This window comes from Pseudorca crassidens, chromosome 16, assembly GCF_039906515.1.
Source record: "Pseudorca crassidens isolate mPseCra1 chromosome 16, mPseCra1.hap1, whole genome shotgun sequence".
Taxonomy (NCBI): domain Eukaryota; kingdom Metazoa; phylum Chordata; class Mammalia; order Artiodactyla; family Delphinidae; genus Pseudorca; species Pseudorca crassidens.
In genome coordinates, this window is record NC_090311.1 from 66,704,691 (window position 1) to 66,725,985 (window position 21,295).

The window sequence follows — 21,295 nt, forward strand, 5'->3', positions numbered from 1 at the left end:
TGAGTGGTAGAGATGAGACTGAGGTCTCTTGGACGATTCGTCTGTGCATCGTTAGATGGTCATTTCGTTTTCTTTGTTCTTTGTGGAATGATCACCCTAAAACTAAATCTATAAAATTGTCACGTAGAGGACTAGACCCAGAATTCAAAACCTTACCAAAGCACAGGTTTGTTTTTTAATTTTATTGAAGTATAGTTGATTTACAATGTTGTGTTAATTTCGGCTGTACCGCAAAGTGACTCGGTTATGTATATTCTTTTTCATCATAGTTTATCACAGGATATTGAATATAGTTCCCTGTGCTATACAGTAGGACCTTGTCGTTTATCCATCCTATATATACTAGTTTGCATCTGCTAATCCCAAACTCCCTCCCCTCCCCTCCCCTCCCCCTTGGCAACCACAAGTCTGTTCTCCATAAAGCACAGGCAGTTCTTGAGGTCACGTCTAAAATAACCAGCTGAGCTTTTGCTCGCAGCTGTAACCAGAGTAGTCATCCATCCACCAGCTCTAGTTTGTCTAAGGTAAGCACCAGAGATCTCCTTAATGCTGCTTTTGTGAATCTTTAAAATCCTATTATTGGTTTCTGAAGGCATTCATCCATCACCCTCTCATGATAAATCTCTAAGAAGGCTTTTGGTTCTCCTTTCACTTTCAGATTCCCTCATCCTCAATCAATTTCTTCGTGAAGTCACAGTCTTGAGTAGCACATTAACCTTGTTCATATCAAAGTAACCCTGCAGGTTTTGCAGTTTTACATGTGATTAGAGACAGGTACCTCACATGCTGTGAGTCTCCTTTCACCATGGGCAGAAGGTTAAGGATGAGATTTCTGATCTCTGTTCTCATTTATCTCTGTTCTCTGGCCGGGCTCAGGTATCTGCAAGGCTCTGCTTGCCTCTTGGCTTTTAGATAACTCTGCGGATCTGTCAGCATTTTTCTCTTATCCACTTATCATCTGATAAAAGTCCCTTTGCATCATTCCATTTTTGTAAGTGCCATTGCTTTATATATTAGTTTGAATTAAAAATTTAAGCCCCTCCAACTATATGAATAATTTAAACCTTTAATTGTTTAAAAGAACCAAAATGCTCTGCTTGACATCTGAATGGCTGGATTCCCCTTCAGAGAGCATCATATTTCTGCATTCAGAAATTGAGCTAATAATTCATAACCACTGTGCCTCCAAAGGTAAGAAGGTGGATAAATTCATCGAGATTTCACCAGAAATAATGCCTTCAAACTGTATAGTTAACCTGATTGCAGTCTGCAATAAGCAGGGGCAGCCATACTCAGGTTCAGAGCAAAAAGCTTTATAAATAGTATGATTGGAAGGTGACACGAGCCCTGTTATCAGCCATACATGTTCCCCTTGCTCATCTGCAGTGGAATTTGAAGTTCCCACCGTTTTCTAACATTTCAGGTTATAGTATTAGAAGCACCCTGAAAATATAGTTAAGTCACCTGAGAAGGGTCACCTTTGAAGTCATTAATGGCTATTAACATCAAATTGAGGTTTAGTTTTGAGTCATTTTAATGACTCAAGCAAAATCAGGAGAGAATATTAGGAAAATGATAAACTTTGATGGGGTGGGGTGTCAGGGAAACAGTCCATCAGGCAGTTCTACATCTGCAGGGTGGGTTTGAATGGGGTACCGTGGTGCCGTGTTCAGGAGGGGGTTTGAATGGGGTACCGTGGTGCCGTGTTCAGGAGGGGGTTTGAATGGGGTACCGTGGTGCCGTGTTCAGGAGGGGGTTTGAATGGGGTACCGTGGTGCCGTGTTCAGGAGGGGGTTTGAATGGGGTACCGTGGTGCCGTGTTCAGGAGGGGGTTTGAATGGGGTACCGTGGTGCCGTGTTCAGGAGGGGGTTTGAGAGTCAAGGCTGAGGTTTTTCACCATTTTTGAGCCAAAGGTGGAGGAATACTTGTAAAGGTTGAAGTGGGCTGGGATAGAGAATCTGGGAAGACACTGAGGTATGTATGTTTATTTCACAATTTTGTCAGAGGCTCAAACTTATTTTAAAATGTGTAATTTTAATCTAATACTTATTTCCCCTCTTATGGTTACAATTAGGAAATCATAGTGAGGATCAGAATAAAGACATTGCTGTACTTGATGAAACTGGCCTGGCAGTCTAAGTGTCTCAGAGAAGCTCCTAACTGATGCTCTAGATCTGGTGAAACCAGAATGATGTACATACATCATACGGGCATTTTTCACATTCCTTTATGGAGAGTGGCTTCGAGCAGATCCTTTAGATTCAGTTCATTAGCATGTTTCACTAGTATAAAGCCTCATAAAATATAGGTTAGATGAAAGAAAAGGAGTATAACGCGCAGAATTTACAATGTGGAGAAGTACTTTTTAAACACAACATTGAAATTTGAAGATTAAATGATTAAATAGAGTAATCAGGGAGGAAAAGGAAGAACAGCTGATCTGCCTATAATATCAACAGCAGCAGATTAACCACCCCAAACTGATTATTAGTCCATAAAGAGACAACCACTATGAAAGGTCAAAATGGCCAAATAGAGAAGCATAAAATCACTATTGCAGAAAGATGAGTTTTGAAAATTAGCAGAAAGGTGAAAGCTATTATTATGAGAAAGATAAATCAGAGCAGAGAAAAGATCACTAAGGATGACAGCATCTGGAAAACCAGTAGCAACAACTCTATTTTCTGAATGACAGACTCTAAGGGCTCCAGAAATAATTTAAAGAGAAGAAAGGGACAGAGAACCTGGTGGCCAGTAAAAGGCTAAGCAAATCAGTAGTAACTTATGGGATACCTACATCAACAAAGAACTTTAAAAGGAAAAGATAGGGAGGTCAGGAATTCTTTTCTGTTGTTGTTGAAGAAATCAAGCAGAACCTCACTATGAAATAATTGTTTGAAAAAGAACAAATCTCTGTAAAGAACTCTGTATAGGGACAGAGGCTCACATTTACAAAGTGCTAGCATCACAGTCTTTGTGAATCTGTTAGATTGTCCTGGGAATTTTCTCTAGCTTTGGAGTCATAAGGGATATTATCCAAAAATGGTAGCCATGGGGAATAGGAAGAGCCATTTTTATTTTTTAAATTATCTTTAAAGTTGAGCTACTTAGTAGAGGACCCTGAGAGAGAGAAAGGAATTTGGAAAGAATAAAGTCAGAAAAAAAGGGGGTGGAGAAAGAAAGAGGGGATAGTATACAAAAGAGGGAAGAAAAAAAGGAAACGGATCTAAGATTTTATAAGCCTTTTTTGACGTGCCTAGTACTGTGGTAGCTATTTTTAAATCTTTAACTCTTTTTATCCTTGCAACAAATATCATGATACCCATTTTACAGATGATAAAACGGAGGCACAGAGATTAATGTTACTTAGCTCATATAACTGCTGACATCTGTAGCTGAGGATAATCTCTGTGACTTGAACTGCTACTGTTCTGAATATATAAAGTTTCATAAGACTTGGACTGAGAGGACCTGGATTCACTCTTTCTCTGTCACATATCTGCTATTAGATTCATTCAAGCAACTATTTATTTATAAGTATTATTAGTTTTTAAGAGTCTACTATGTGCCAGTTATTCTTCTAGATGCTTAGGGTACAGCAATGGATTAAATAGATAAAAATTCCTACTTTTATAGAACACATATCCTAGTGGGTAGAACTCGGACAAGTCAATATAGCTGTCTAACTTTGTTTCATTACTTCTAAAATGAGATGTATGATATTCACACGATCTGTGACTATATCTGAACTTGACAGTTGTAAAGTGGGATATGCTTTACAAGTACTGTTCCCCCTCTGATTACCAAGAACCATGCCTGACATGCAGTGGTGCTCAATGATATGAAAGAAAAGCAGTGAGGAGAAAAAGGGAAGCAGTAGAGGAGAGCACAGCCTTCATTAGGTGGAGAGTGATAGCTGTGAGCTCTATTCAGGGGATTCTAGCCACAGATAACCTGGTCATATTTTTGAAAAGCAGAGCAAAATATTGCCAGAGATAGAGATTTTTCAGCTCAATCCCAGGGAATACATTAGTTGGAGAATAGGAAATTACACTCTGGGCCACTTCCAAAGTGATTAATTTATATTTGGGGTTGGAAATGGTAAGACTAGCATGGTGTCGGTAAAGTAACAAACTAGGGGATGGTGTGGATAGGACTGAAACATTCAGACTCAGATCTGAGCATGTTAATATTAGAATGGATGTTAGAGTTCATTTCCTAGCCTTCTGCCTTCCTCACCTTTTAAGATAAGAAAATATAATTCTGGAATTGTTGGTCATAAAATACCAAGTGGGGTTAACATGGAATCAAATCTTAGGCCTAGACTCAACATCCAGCACTCTGGCCATGATGGTTCATTATGTCTAGCGTTGTTTAGGCTCATTTCTGGCTCATTCAGTTCCCCAGGGAAGTTAAGACTAGTGTTTCACTGGTGTTTCTCATCTGCAAACATTGGTGAGTCCATGCTTGTCTGTCTTCTCCTTTAGTGAGCCAGTGGTCATTTGAACAGATTGAAGTAGTCAGATTTGCCAGGTTTTCTAAAGTCAAAGACCATATCTCAGATACATACACACGCTCACTCACATATGCATAATATGACGGTAAGGTGTGACTTCACAACAGAAATGAGAGATGCTTCAGTGTTATAATTTGATTTGCCATACCAGATGGCAAGCAGACATGGGCCTAAACTTTGGGCAGGGTCTAAAACTTTGCTTCATTTTCACACGTACAGCACTTCTACGAGGTGCACGTTGCATGACCTGAGCCACTGTTTACCTGAAAGCTGCCGTGAGCGGTGACTGCTCCCCAGTCTCCTCACTGAGGAGGTCGTGTCTCCTTTGCAGGTTTGCTTGGTGGTAAATGCCACAGTGATGTCCCGCAGGAAATGACCATTTAGAGAGGATGAGAAGCAAAAGGGGAGTTTGGGCTGACAGAGATTTTCATGATTCCAAATGCCTCATTCTTACCCTATTCCATCTTTCCATCCTACCTTCATTTCGTATCAGGCAGCAACATCAATGCCAAACAAGACAGTTTCAAGGGTAAGATCATTCTGACACTCTCTGAAGGAGCTTTACTTATAAAGGCAATACTTGCAGCTGCTTTTGGTTGCAGAGCTCTAGAACAATTTGGTAATCATAAAGTATTTTACATGTAAAGAAAAAAACAACCTAATTCAAGATAAAATAACAATCTGGTGACAGCAACACACTCTGTAATGATTCTACTCCCAAATCTGCTGGAAGTAAATGGAAGGTTACATCTTCTGACTTGAGAAAGCCTGCTATTTATAGAGCATTTATTTATGTCTGAAGCACATTTAAATATAAATTGCGATACTTAATGCCTAGTTTTATAACATGTCATTCACAATCCACTAAGTATTTTATTTCATGAACAGTATAAGAAACAGATTTATAGCCCTCAATTATGGCATTGATAAGGGATGATGGAATCTCACTGAAGATGTATTTCCCTTCAGTTTTTACTCAGCTTTACTGTTGCAGCATGATGTGAACTAGATTCTTAATGTTTATTATAAGAAGACTGGAAACAAGTGCTCTGACAGCCAGAAGGTATAAGAAAAACGTTAATATTCTCATTAAACATTGCTTTAGAACCAATGCAGAAAAATTACTGAAAGCCTGCATTGGCTTTTGATAATAGGTTATTTTAAATCAAGTTGGAAATTAAAGTTAATTTTGGTCTTACGACATATAGTTGTGACCTATTTCTGCAATGTTTCTGTTTTTAGATAAGAGCCCAAGTACTTGCTGAATGAAGTAATTCACTTTTTTTGTTGTTACAGGCTAAAGGCATCCATTTCACATTTTGATTATATAAATTTTAAGAGAATTTTAAGATAACTTAACATTTTCATATTTAATTTGCAGAGAGTTTGAGGGACAGCTCACCTGAGTATAAAAAAGGGGGTTTTACGTCTGGACTAATGAGGACACCACATTCTAAAGCCAACCAAATTAGAGATTTAAAATCAGAAATAAAATAATGCAAAATGCAGAGGAACCAGAGATAAGAGGGTTGAAGTTTCAGAAATACTTCAGGGCTGAGTAAAGTGACACCTGACATAGAAGAACATACACTTGGGAAGGAGGCATAGGGCCCAGGATGTGGAGCATGGTATTGGGCTAACATTCTAGAAGTCAGGGAATGTCAGCTTGCTCGTGCTTAGGATGGGTGGTAGGAGACGGAACCCTGCTGATGACCCTGGTGACAAATGAAATAGAAACCTGATAACACCTTGAGCTTTGAGTCAAAAAATAATTCTCTTCCAGTAACAAATGTTAAATACAGGGCTGCATTTAGCACTGACAATTTTTATAATGCACTTCCTCCCAACATTTTTGAGAACCTTCACTGGCAGAATGAAAGATGCTAGCTTGTCTGGGGTATGACCTAGTTGGCATCCATATTTCCTAGGCAGAAATTATAAGTAGGTTTTAAAGCTTTTGAGGAGTCAATGAAGATTGGGAGCAACCAGTTACATGCTCTTTCCCAGGAATCATGCAAGGCAGTGAAACAGCCCTACCATTGCCATTTCTACACGGAAAGCAGTGTACAGGGGTTGTAAAACCATCTGGGTCTGTCCCCTATGTAGGAGCTGTGAGTGGGAGAGCTCTGAGGACAAATTTCACGGCTGACATGAGGATTTCAATCCATTTAAAATGATTGAGAATATAATTCTTAAACTGTGGTTTGCAACTAGTGGTTAAAGAATTGCCTCCATTCCCTATATTTGTAAATGGTGTGCATTAATTACAATCTTATATCTTTGTTTATGTCAATCAGTCAGACTGACTTATAGTGATAGACAACTTATATTTGCTTTGTACCATTTATTAATGGAACATTCAATGTCTCTACTATTTTTAATGTCTCATTTCCTTTTGCTATGAACATGATCAGTTTTATTAGTCATGATTTTTCTGTTTCTAACACATTTCCAAGTCACTGATGACAGTATTTCATTATCAACTTAAAGGTTTGCAATATTTACTTCTTTATATGAAGTGCACAGACAAATGATGTATATAATGAATGGAAGTAACTTAGGGAATCATGGAATTTAGCCATGGAAGGAACTTTAGAAATTATCTGTTTGAGATTGAAACCTCTGTTTTAAATATGAGTACATGGAAGCCCAAAGAAGTGAACTAACTTGGCCAGTGTCGTATAGTGAATTAACAGTGATTCTGGGACTAAAATCTGATGACATAACCATTGTATGATGTGGGGCTACTATTATCTTCATTTTACAGATTAGGAAACCAATACATGGAGTAGTTTTAAGTGGTAGAATAAAGATTAGGACTCGAATGGTCTGTCCCTAGGGCTTGCCATGGTCTAATCTCAAATTTAGGCTTCAAGTCCAGTGTCCTTCTACCACATTTCATGTATTTGCCAGCTCACTATTTAAAATGTATTTATGGTCCTTTTCATTTACAAAAAACATGGAAAATATTTTTGTAACAACCTAAAGGAGGTAGGGATGAAATAATGTCCCAATTTAGAGATGAGCAAATTAGAGAGAGAGAGGTAAAGCAACATGTCTAGTTTAGCCAGTGAATCGGTGGTAAGCCAGCGCAAGTCAGAGCAATACTCTGTTTTATTCCACCTACCACTTAAATGTTAAGAGAACATAACTAGTTGGCTTCTAATAGTGCCAACCCCCATCTCATTTTCTGTGTCGCATCTTCCTGCACTGAGAGAAACAGAGTCTCTTTCTCCAGTTAAGCCACCCCAGCTCCCTCTGTGTTGCCCACAGTGAAGCGGGGGTTAGTATTAAATCACTCTCTTGAGTCGCTCTTCTACTGCCCAGGATCCTAATTTGCAACTGAGCACTTTTTTTGCTCATTGGGCCAAGGGCAGAGCCAGTGTTTCTACTGTACCCCACCCCCCCACCCAGTTTCTAAGACCTGTACTTTATTCCTGTATGTTAGCCATGTGATATTCAAATTTTTGAACCAAGGAACCACTAGGGCCACAGGCATATAGCTGAGCATCTGTCAGGGCCCTTGATTCTGGAAGCCTCTTTGTAATCTATATAAAGTCTTAATCTCTTTGTAGGCAAGGCATTCCCTGGGTTTCTCTCTTTTATTCCAACATTCTGTGGTAAGAAGATCATGGGATCATGTATGCTACATGAAGACTGTAGTACTCTAAGTATAAGTGAGTAACATGATCATAATTTTTCTAATAACCTTTAGGGGTGAAAACTGCTCTAGAGGAGCAGAGCAGGCCCTACACTAACATGGCACCTCTTGCTTTCTAACAACGGAGGTACTTCACATGCTTTCCAACATCATTGTAGCAAAATCCCTTTCAGATATGAAGTACTATACACTACCTTGTACTGAGGTGAAAATGATAAACACATTTCCTTTTTAAAATATGTTACTAAATTTTAATGAAAGGCAATATTTTAATCAAAATTATTGGGGGAGGTGAATAGTAATATAAGCAGTTTGCATTTGAGTGTACGAGAAAATTTGAAGGCAAGATGTTTCTAGATTCCTTACTGCTACCTTTTTTTAAAAAATTTTTTATAAATGTATGAATGTATGTATTTATTTTTGGCTGCGTTGGGTCTTCGTTGCTGCGTGCGGGCTTTCTCTAGTTGGGGCGAGCGGGAGCTACTTTTCATTGCGGTGCGCGGGCTTCTCATTGCGGTGGCTTCTCTTGTTGCGGAGCATGGGCTCTAGGCACATGGGCTTCAGTAGTTGTGGCACGTGGACTCAGGAGCTGTGGCTCATGGGCTCTAGAGCGCAGGCTCAGTAGTTGTGGCTCACGGGCTTAGCTGCTTCGCGACACGTGGGATCTTCCCGGACCAGGGCTCGAACCCGCGTCCCCTGCATTGGCAGGCGGATTCTTAACCACTGTGCCACCAGGGAAGTCCCTCCTACTGCTACCTTTAATGAGAAGTAACCACTCACTGATAAATAATTCTGCCCTTGAAGAGTAATAGCCTCTGCACTGTTTGGCTTTTTTCTCCCTTCCTATTCTTTTTGTTAAAAGCAAATGATGTGACCTAAGAGAGAAGAATTATTTCTATGCCTATTTACTCTGTGCCCTAAATATACTACCTAGAAGTTTGACCTACACATCTAGGGCCGAGTGAGCCAATGTTAAGCTCCACTGGTTCGTTCAACCTCATGACTGCGAGAAAAGCGAAAGAGATGCTAACGTTTTCACAAAAGTGACAGCACCGCAGAGAAGTATCAAGTGTGAGGAAAGACATGAGCAAACACCGAAGTTGTCCTAAATTCACATTGTCCCTGTGGTCCACATAGGAACATCAGATACCAGGGATAGAGTAGGGAGGTATGAGAAAATACTGGGGCAGTATTAGGCATAAAAGATATTGGGCGTCATTTTCAAGCTTCCAGATAGCTCCATGATAACGGTTATTCCTTCATTTGGGTGGATTTTCAAGCACTGTCTATCTGTTATCTCCTTGGGTCCTGTCCACAATCTTGGTAGGAATGCAAGAATGATGTTATTAGCTGTTTCTGACAAGCAGATCTCCACCACCCTGTAGCTTAAATTTCTTACACTATCAAAACCTCAAGTTTCCACATGAGTAAAATGGGGATAATAATAGGACTACTTATCTCAAAGAGTAATTGTAAAGGATGAAATGAGGTAATACATGTAAAATGCTTAGTGTATTTTCTGGCACATAATAAATGGTTCATAAATGTTATCATTATAAATCAGTTTATTAATGGAGATTCCAGAAGGTTAAATAGTTTCCCTCCTGATACTTCTAGTTAATAGTGGAATTGGGACTCCAGTCTAATCTTTTATCCTTCCCCAAGTTCTCTTTTTCCTACTCCTGAGACTTGTTTCCAGGGTGAATACTTCTCTTCCTTACCACAGCAGTAGCAGCAGCTGCTCACTCTTCTGTTTTAACTCAGGAGTCCTTCTCCGTTAGTGCCTTTGTCAAGTGAGGAGCTGCTGTCTCTCCTCCTAATAAGCAGAGCAATTGCCTGTTGAGGTCAGTGGTCCTGATAGCGTCTCCTTCCACAGGGAATCAGTGGACTACTCATCAGTATCAATGCCTCCAACTCCCATGGGTCCCCCATGGTGTTGCAAAGTGGTGTCACAGGTAAAACAGATTCAGTGTTGCTGGACAAGCAAGGAGTGGCGCAGAGTGTGTGAAGGTCACAAGGGAGTGGAACCGAGATGTTCCACTGCGGCTGATAGGGCTCCGGGAGTGGAGAAAGACTCCAGGCAAAAGTAGGATTACTCCTTCCCACCTTTTTCCTTATAGCTGCCTCCCCTCTTCTTCTTTTTATGTAATTAAATTTTGAGACAATTTTTTAAGAATAGTTTTAGGTTGAATTGAGAGAAAGCTATAGAGATTTTCCATATACCCCATGTTTCCACACATAAATAACCTTCCCCAACATCACTTACTAGAAGGGTACATTTTTTTTATCAAGGATTTTGTCAATGGATACATCATAATCATCAAAGTCATCAATCATAAGAGTCAAAAATCCACATTTTACCTTAGGGTTCACTCTTGGTATTGTACATTCTATGGGTTTGAACAAAAATATAGTGACATATTTCAGTCATTATAATATCATATATTTTCATTGCCCTAAAAATTGCCCTGTGCCCTGCTTATTCATCTCTCTCCCCACTGACCGTGTCACCCCTGCCAATCACTCATCTTTTTACTGTCTCTGTAGGTTTGCCTTTTCCAGAATATTATATGGTTGGAATTACAGTGTGTAGCCTTCTCAGATTGGCTTCTTTTACTTAGTAATATGCATGTAAAGTTCCTCCATGTCTGTTCATGGCTTGATAGCTCATTTCTTTTTAGCTCTGAATAATATTCCATTGTCTGGATTTACCAGTTTATTTATCCAAGGACATCTTGGTTACTTGCACGTTCTGGCAATTATGAATAAAGATGCTATAAAAACAGTGTGTAGGTTTTTGCATAGACATAATTTTCAATGCCTTTGGGTAAATACCAAAAAGCATTATTGCTAGATTGTATGTTTAGTTTCGTGAGAAACTACCAAACTGTCTTCTAAAGTGGCCGTACCATTTTTCATTCCCACCAGCAATGTATGAGCGTTTCTGTTGCTTCATATTCTTGCCAGCATCTGGTGTTATCAGTGTTCTGGATCTTGACCATTCCAGTATGTGTGTAGTGGTATCTCATTGTTGTTTTAATTTGTATTTCTCTGACATACGAAGTGAAGCATCTTTTCATGTGTTTATTGGCTTTCTGTATATCTTCTTTGGTGTGGTGTCTCTTTGGCCCATTTTTTAATCAAGTTGTTAGTTTTCTTCCAGTTGAGTTTTGGAAGTTCTTATGTTTTGGATCACTGTTCTTTATTAGGTGTGTCATCTGAAAATGCTTTCTTTCAGTCTGTGGCTTGTCCTCTAATCCTCTTGATGTAATCTTGCAGAGAGAGCAGAAGTTTTTAATTTTCTTTAACTCCAGGTTATCAATTATTTCTTTCATGGCTGTGTCTTTAGTGTTGCATATTAAAAGATATCACCATACACAAGGTCATCTAGATGTTCTCTTATGTTATCTTCTAGGAGTTTTATAGTTTTGCATTTTACCTTCAGGTCTGTGATATATATATATATATATATGTATAGAGTTTTTTTTAGGCTGCATTGGGCCTTTGTTGCTGCACACAGGCTTTCCCTAGTTGCGGCGAGCAGAGACTGCTCTTCGTTGCGGCGCACGGGCTTCTCATTGCAGTGGCTTCTCTTGTTGTGGAGCACGGGCTCTAGGCGCGCGAGCCTCTGTAGTTGCAGCACGTGGCCTCAGTAGTTGTGGCTCGTGGGATCTAGAGTGCAAGCTCAGTGTTTGTGGCGCATGGGCTTAGTTGTTCCACAGCATGTGGGATCTTCCCAGACCTGTGCATTGGCCGGTGGATTCTTAACCACTGTGCCACCAGGGAAGTCCTCTGTGATATTTTGATTTAATTTTATGAAGAGAGTAAACTCTGTGTCTAGATACTTTGTGTGTGTGTGTGTGTGTGTGTGTGTATATTCAGTTTTTTAAACTCTATTTGTTTAAAAGACTTTTTGTTCCATTGTACTGACTTTGCTCCTTTGTAAAAGATGAGTTGTCTATATTTACGGGAGTCTATTTCTGGGCCCTCTATTCTGTTCCAGTGATATACCTGTTTCTTCTCTGCTAATACCACACTGTCTCGATTACTGTAGCCTTATATAAGTCTTGAAGACAGGTTGTGGCAGTTCTCCAATGTTGTTGTTCTCCTTCGGTATTGTGTTGGCTATCCTGGGTCTCTTCCCTCTTTGTATGAATTTAGAATCCTTTTGTCAGCGTCCATAAAACTACTTGCTAGAATTTTGATTGAACCCCAACCTCAAAAAGTTCACAGTTTTCTAAGATCAAGTCTTCTGAAATGATAAGGAAGAGTTGGACCCTAAAATATGGAGCACTGACCATGAGTGTATTCAGCGCTTAAGGAATAATGTGATTTCATGATTGAAAATCTACTTGAAAAGATCAAGTACGCATTTGTAATACCCAAGTAAGCTCTAGCTATTGTAATCGTGAAGCATTATGATAGTACTTAGAATATGTCCAGACTCGGGTAACTTTTGGGAGAGTGGTCTGTCTCCCAGAGGTGATTATATAATGTTCATTTTTTTTAATAATTTGGAATACATTGATTTAACTGAAACCTTAATTTTCTACATATTTTAGAATAAGAGTACGCATCCTGACGTCTAACGGCAGAGGGGCTTTTGGAGAGTAAATCTTATGAAGTTATCCTTCATTAGCTGAGGGAGACAGCTCGAATGGCCACATTGGTATGCATCCATAAAATTAAATGATGTGTCCCATTGGTCTATTCTTCAGTCTTTTCAAATTTGATCCTCCTTTCTTAAACCTAACAGGCCCTAAGTCCTCGCCCTCTATTATATTCCTTTGGTCGTTATGTTTAGCAAACTTGATTTAAAAAATTGTCTTTTCTTTCATATTGACTTTTCTCATAGGTTAAAAGTAAAAGTCTGTCAGTTATACACTCATACCCAAATATCTGGAGATTTCTTATTAGGAATGCAGGATAGCTGGGAGCTTATAGCATTTTACAGTTCTTCATTGGTTTTAAAGACATAACGCTAGTGTGTTCTCCAAATCTTAAAAATCATTGAAATGATTTAAATATTTATTTCACTTTATTTTATTTAAATTATTTTCTTGATATATCTCTTTTATCATGAAAAATACTATTAAACCGATCAGGTGAGCAGTCCAAATGTAACAATAATTAATTCATTACACTAGAATTGTTGTCAGCTAAAATCACGAGAACTAATATTGTGATATGTGCCAGGTAATTCATCAGAATAGAAATTTGGAAGAGTGTTTGGGTTCTTTTAACTGCTAGAAACTAGAGGGATCGAAGACTGGGGTCACAAAAGGTGAATAGAAATGATTTGTTAGTACATATGTAAGCAGATAGTCCCCTGGAGCCCATGAGGTTCAGCCTCCTGCATCCAAGTTGAAGAGTCCTTTCATCATTTCAGGCAGGTGATTATCTCCTTAAAAGTTCCCATGGCATAAGATATCCCAGTTTCCCTTTATAGATTGAACATTGCTATGAAGGAAAGCCTATCATGGGAATTAAGGTTTTTGCTAACTTAAAAGCACGGATTTCTCTTCCTTGATCATCTGGTTTAATTTAATTCTAATAAGTGCCAGGCACTTGTTTTTGGTGTATGGGATAAAGCAGAACAAAAAGAATAAGATACTTGCATCATAAAATTGTATTCCAATGGGGTGAGATGGATAACAAATACATAAACAAATAAAATCATTTCAAATTGTGATAATTGGTATGAAGTAAAACAATAGATTGATGGGGACAGAGCTGCTTTAGATAAGTTGGTTACGTATGGCTCTGTGAGGAAGGGACGTTGGACTGATACATACCTTAATGAAGAGAAGGATTGAATGGACTAGATGACATGGTATGTTGGAAAGAATTCCAGAGGTGTGACCTTGGATAGGTTTGTGAGCCTCTGTGGTTACCATTTCTTGGTTCTATTAGCCACCATATGTTTTTGTTAGTAGATTAAGTTCTAATCAAACTTCATCCTCATTGGACAAGTTTTCCCAAACCGCATGTTTCTAAAGTAGGTGGTTGTTGGACAGCTCTGGAGTGAAGTGGGAGTCCTGGTGAGTCCCCACTGGTAAAGAGCTCAGAGAACAGCTTGAGAGCGTAGGCAGGCCTGGCTTCTCATCCATGCTCACTGAGAGGAAACACTCTCAGCGTAAGAGAGCCTAATGCTTGAGCGACATTACTCAACCCCACCAGGCTGTGGGTGGCCATCTGGCACGTTACCTCCCTCTGTACCTATACAGTTATAGACTCTAATACCCACAGCCAGATGGGGACAGATGGCAATCCCAACTCTTCACTGAGGTTGGTGACATGGCAAAGGTGACAGATATTCAGTAGAGGCATAAAACAGGCTTAACTCCTGGGACACAGGGCATCAGAGACCTAGAATCAGGCTTGTCCATCAAGGGTGGATGAGAAGCTTGTCATTAGATAGAACTGGCTTGCGGAATAAAGCTTCAAGCAGCGCATTTCTATAACACAGGCACATTCTACTCAGTGAGGCTCACTAATCCCACGTTACAGTCTCTCTCTTATTACTGTTTTTGAAAGATGTTCTTTCCTAACTATGCCCCATGGGAATTAAGTCTGAAAGATAAAAATAGTGTTCTGAGGAAAAACAGAGGGAGGAGGGGCTTGACTGATGATAAATGTTGCCTCTTCTTCAAGGGGAGGCTAGATGCTCAAGAGAATTCCTGTAATTAAGAAATCTATTTAAGTTTGTTTTACCAGCCAGCCTCAAGCTTAGTCAACTACGTAAACTTATTTTTTTCTTCACAGAACTTCTATTAGCATCTTGTTGAAAGCATACCAATTTAGAAACATCGCTTCAGAGAAAATATTTAAAAGGATGCATGGTGGAAATCTGACTGGCTTGCTGGGGATGATTGCCTGTAATGAGGCTTTTGTTTAGAAAAAGGGAGAGCAAGCACGCCAATACTGAAATAGTTTTATCAGATGCTGCAATAAGATATTTTCTAAGACAGGATTAGGATCAAGATTAGAAAAAAACCTTCTTATATGCAGCTCCCTGGTAAGCCCTTTGCACAACGTTTGCTCAGTCTCAGAATTGACCACCTAATCTTATTAGAACAATGTGCAATTAGAAGCTTATATAATTACTAAGTCTTTCTTAAATTTCTTAATCTTTAGTGCCAGAATTTGATGACAGGGCGTATCCTCAGAGGAACAGAAACTGCTTCTAGCTTGCTGCTGTCGTACTGGAAAATCATTCTTAATGGTTTGCAAGTGATTTTTGACTTCTAATTTGGAAACTTTGAAACCTTTATACCAGATGTTAATGCAGGAAACTGCTCTTTTTTAATTGCTAAGCTAACCTATTCCTTTTTTCTTCTTCTTTTTTTTGGATTTCCTAAATGAAAATGTATTTCAGGTGCTCAATGTAATAGATGTTCAAATTACATAATTCAGATTTCTGCAGACCCTAGTATCTGTTTTTTGTTTTATTATTATTATTTTAAATCTTGTCTTTGGCTTTACTTTCTTGAGGCACTTTAAAACTTGGCTCTGAGATTGGTCTTTGTCATTACTATTACTGAACAGTTAATCTGATAGTCACCTAGACACCATTGATCAAAGGATGTCTGGCCTTCAACGTGATTAAATTAAGATTGATATTAGTCTTAATGGAGAGTGGATCTTAGGGCCATGGGTGAGACCGTTTCTTTTTTAGCCTCTTAGTTTTAAGATATGATTCATGAATATTTTTTTTGCCATTGGGTAAAATCATTTAATGACTGAAAAAATTGGTAAAGCGAGGGTGACAGCAGAGAGACGAGGAAGTTAAAATGAATTGCTCTCCATTCATTCAGCTTTCAAAACTTCAAGTAGCAGTGTAAAAATGTTTAGGTCCACATATGCTCCATTTACCTTTGCCTCAGGTTTCTGCATCCAGCACCTAAAGTTAGAGAAGAAAGTACAGGTATGCAATTACCATGAACAAGTCTTTATAAAGTCTCAAGTAATACTCTTGAGAATGAGACAAAAAACAAATTGTAGTAATCTGTCCACATACTACCCCAACTCTTATTTTGATATTTACTAATATGAATTTTCTCACTTAATATTGATGATCTGTCATTATCGAGTTGTAAATATTTTTGTAAATAGTAGACAGATTTGTTACCCTTTCTGCCATCAACCTTCTCTTGCTTATTACTTCATCATTTAAAATTACTTTCAGGATTTCCCCGGCGGTCCAGTGGTTAAGACTCTGCGCGTCCACTGCAGGGGGTGTGGGTTTGATCCCTGGTTGGGGAACTAAGATCCCACATGCCACACAGCACAGCCAAAAAATTAAAAAATAATAAATAAACATTAAAATTACCTTCAGATCCAGAAAAGGTTTGTTCTGTTTTCTTCATCTGTTTCCTGTTCACTTTAAATATCTGCTTCCATAGTCTCTGGTTTAAGGATAACACATAATTTGGTTTTTATTGAATGACTGAGCCCCAAACTGGGACTTTTCCTTCGAAAAGAGTGAACCTTCCTTCCGAGTTAGAGATTGTAGATTATAAATGCCTCGTGAGGCATTGCTACCCTCTGCCCCATCCCTAATCCTGGTGCCAGCCCCAAGCTTTCTTCACATCTTAGGAAAATCAGAAACATGTCCAAAGATAGCTGGGTCCAAAGAAACTGGAAGTTTCGTCAAGTCATCAGTTCATCATCCAACTATCACGTTTTCTTTTCTGAATCCATTTAACATCTCTTCTTACTGTTTCAAAACCACTTGTGCCCAATGGAGGTCTATGAGCTGTTTCTGAAAGGTCATAGAGACCCCTCTGGAGACCCAGAGGCACTGGGGCAGTACAGCATCATATTGTCTTTACTAAGAATTTATGAACATTTGAGGACTATTGCTTTTTTTTTTTTTAATACCACTCAGCACCCCCTGTAAACTTTTTTTTTTTTAACTGAACTGTGCTTTTTTTTAGTTGCCCCACACTAACTGAGGGACAGGATAAACAGTTTTTACAAATCTTGCTATTCCTTTTGTTGTAAGCATGCTGTTGAAGATATGGGTCGTTACTTTGCACAGTTACCTTTACAAGGAGTCCCAGGAAATATTCCTGTCTGACTTCACCATCCAGAATCTTTTGTGGGGCTCCTGAACAATTGGACAGTTTCTATATACAGGCACTGGGAATTATGTAACTGACCACAATGTTTCCCTTTTATTGTAGAATTGACTACTGAAAAGCTCAGAGTCAAACTTTTGACTGACTTTCTATAGCAAGTGTGTTAGTTTTATAATAGGCATTTTTAACTTAAACTTATTTCTAACTCAATTTTGCACACTTATCCCTGTTTGGCATTCATTTTTAATCTCTTTTTTTCCTTTATGTTTTTTTGCCCAGTGTATGAAAGGAGTCTTAAATTCTTTCTGGAACAATATGGAGAGTAAATAAGCAACTAACTAAGAGCTAGTCTACATTCCAGCTCTCCTCTAACTCAGCATTCATTGCAGTAAAGATGAATTTTGTCTGTTTGGCTACTTTTTTCTCCTTTTATCTTCCTCTCCTTTAGCTGGGTCTCTTAGTACTCAGCCTTTAATCTTTTCCTGCATTGTTTAGCATTTTTGATGTTACAACATTATCATTATTGTTATTGTCGTTGTCATTATTATGTTTTGAGAGTCGACTACTGGCCAAAACACAGTATATATGTCTACTTCAAAAACAGTTCCTATTCAAAAGAACATAGATGAATATAAATTTTAAGTATGCTAATAGAATAGTCTTGTAACTTTCAGAGAGCAAAACGTGCTATGAATTCCACGTTTTCTCAGGCATATGGTGACAAATAACAAGATAAAACAGACTATTTTGAAACCATCAGCAGTGAGGCTCCTCTTACTGATGAAGTGTCAGTAATCCCAGTTGACTTTATCAACCCTATCTGTGAGTACACTTGGCAGAGCTGGAGCTAGGTTTACAAAATTTCCCTCTGAGTACCACTATGCCAAGCAGTCTATCATGGTGTGTCATGGTGCATGCCTAAAAGAAACCCTCTCATCTTCAAATTGGCATCGATTTTTATGCTAAGAGGTTTATTTTCTAGCACTTAGCTGACATCTGTCTAACGGCAGCAAGATGATAAGTATGATGGTGGGGGATACATTTAGAAACTGGGGTCAGGGCAATCCTGACCATAAGTAGACCTGTGGGTAAAAATATTTTTAAATATCCTTCATTCTTCTTGACAGTCATTTTGTTCTTTCAGAGAAGAGGTATAGTTCAAACAATATGTGAGCCACAGATAATTCAGTAGCAATGAACTCAGAGATGGAATGAAATTTTACTAGATTGAAACAGCTGATTTCTTGATTACTTTACCCAATTAATTTTCCAACTTAGAAGTCTTTGATTATCTTTGATTCTTCCCCCTTACTTCCAACCTATAATCGTTGGTAAACACTGTTCAGTTTGCCACCTGCCTTACATCTTTTGAACCTATCCAGCTTCTTGGACTCAACTGCTGCTTCCTTCATTCAGGAAATGGGTTCAAATCATATCTTGGTAGTTTGTTTGCACTCCCCAATTCTAATCCAGCTTCTTCTCTTGAGAAAAACAGCTACTGGGGCTAGGAGGAATTGAGTCTTGGACCCTGGGAGAATCCAGACAGGGTAGCTGGAACCAGTTTTCTCTTTCAGGGGCCAAAGCCAGCGAGTTCCAGGAAGAGATTCTGAATGTAACAGATCTTAGGCCCTCGATAGAAGGCTAATATGAGCCCCATGTCAGCTTGCCTAAATTCTTTAGTTTTCAAGAAATCCAGGAGGAGATGAATGGGTGAACCAAGTTCTCCCACGCTTGAGTTGGGAATATGCAGGGAATCTGGGAAACAAGGTGGCTTCCTCATGCTATCTCCTGAGGGACTGGCAGTCATCCTGCTACTGCACTGCTGGCCTGTAGGGATATGAAAGACTTTACCTTCTGCCACTTATAGACTTACTGCTACTTAGAGTGCTCCAACTACCATACCTGAGTCACAATTTTAGGGGGACTCAACAGCCAGAGAAAGGAAGATCAAATAGATCTGCTAAAAGAGGCTAGTAACAATTTAACAACAAGAAAGATCATAAGCACACATAAGCAGATTGAGGTATAGCAGAAGAACCCAATTCTTTTTATTTAAAACATTGTTTTATTTTAGAGTCAGTTTTTAGCTTTATGTCATATTAATATCTTGGAAGATAAGGTGGAAGAAATATCTCAAAGCCATGATGGAAAAAAGACCTAGTGGATGCATCTAGGAGAACAAATATGTGAATAACCACTGTTCCTGAGAGATAAAAAGATAAAAGAGTAAAAGATAGAAAGGATCGTCTGAAAGAGAGACACTCATTAAAAAGTTCTCATATTGCGTAAATACTTGAATTGCAGATTGAGAGGATGCACCAACTTCTGGGCAGATTTGATGAAAAAGATATATTCCTGGGCATAGGTTGACAAAACTCTAAATTCTATGAAACAGAGAAACCTCTTAAGCATGGGAATAAAGAATAAACAACCATGGGCATATAGAGAAAACATTTTTGTTTCTGCAGAGTTAGGGCTATCTACATTTTACTGAAACTTGAGACTTGCATTAAGAAACAAGGCTGGAAGTTAATTTATGACTAGTTAGGTAGTAAGAATTCCAGAGATACTTACCTCTGCAGAGGTAAGAGTTATATAGTTACATTTCAAGGGGGATGACCCCAGGCTCACGGACAAATCCATAGGTTGCTAAGCTGAATGCTCTGGTCTTATCTTCTCCATGGAGAGATTTACTTACATTCCAGAGGGTTAGAGTAAGAACATCTAAGAGATGCTCTGAATGCTGGAGAAGACAGACTAACCTGGGCTCTGGTTTGGGGTCCAGGGTCTGGACTGTGTGTCCAGGAGGTAGTGGATTAGATCCCATAATGGAGCTCAGGCTGTGTACAGTGGGAGGACATGAAGGGACTGGACTTGTCACCTGATGGAGAAAAACGGTGTGCTGTGCAATGTCCTCCAATCCTTCTGCTGTCACCAAGTCTTGAGTGAAGGTCCTACAGTCATGAATATGATTGAGTTCTCGCGGTAAATGTCTTTATCTGAGGTCAGTGTACTAATTATCATAAACACTGGACAGAGCCCTGCCACTGGACAGAGGTTAAACATAAATTGAGGCAACATTGTGAAAAAAGAACAGAAATTTACTGAAAAAGTGAGAATGGTGTTGGACTCACCTAGGCTGTGAAATGAGACATTTGATTCAAATTTGATTTAATCTGGAGGCTCTAGTTACATCTGAGTTATGGTACTGACTTCAAGGATATCATAGTTGAGTATGGAGACAGTAGGTGATTCACAACACAGTGTAAGTGCTTGGAAAGTAGAAAGGAAGAAGTGGGGGAGCCAGGGAATATCTCTCTAAAGTGGTGACACTTGAGTTGGTTTGAAGGGTTTGGGGAGATAGAAAAAGTAGTTGAGTATTGCAAGAGAAATTGAATCACATGCTTCCCCTGGGGGAAATTTAATTGTCCCTTGTATTTTAGGCAGTGAGTGGTCAAAAAGTACTTATTAAGCCTTTACAAACAGTTGAAAACTATTACGAACAGGTGACAAGCTGTCATTTTCTTTATGGGTTTAATAATCTAATGAAGAAAATGAGGAATGACATAAAATGTGTTATAACTACATACAAATAGAGAAATTTAAAGTACATAGGAAGGGAAAAAGAGGGATCAGAAATAGAATTACTATTTTTGTATTATCAAGAGTACAACTTCTAATTTCTGGGCTTCTCTTCAAGTATCTTTTGAGCACCTGGCTTTGTTTGACTTTTCCTCTGGGGATAAAGCATTCTCCTTGTGTCTTTCTTATCTGTGAACAGATCTGAAGCTAGAGAACCTGGAAGAGAATGATTAATGGTTTTATTGTTCTTCTGCTTAGACCAGTTTGAATTTCCATTTTGGAGCTGCAGGATGTAGTTTCTGACCTTTTCTAAATTTTAGTATCTTCCTATGAAAAGAAATTATTTCATCTATGTGTGTCTGAGGAATCATCTTTTCCACCATCAATTCAAAAATTTAGCTTTAAAAATATTCTAAAGTACAGTTTAACATATAAACCCCAGGTCTTCATCA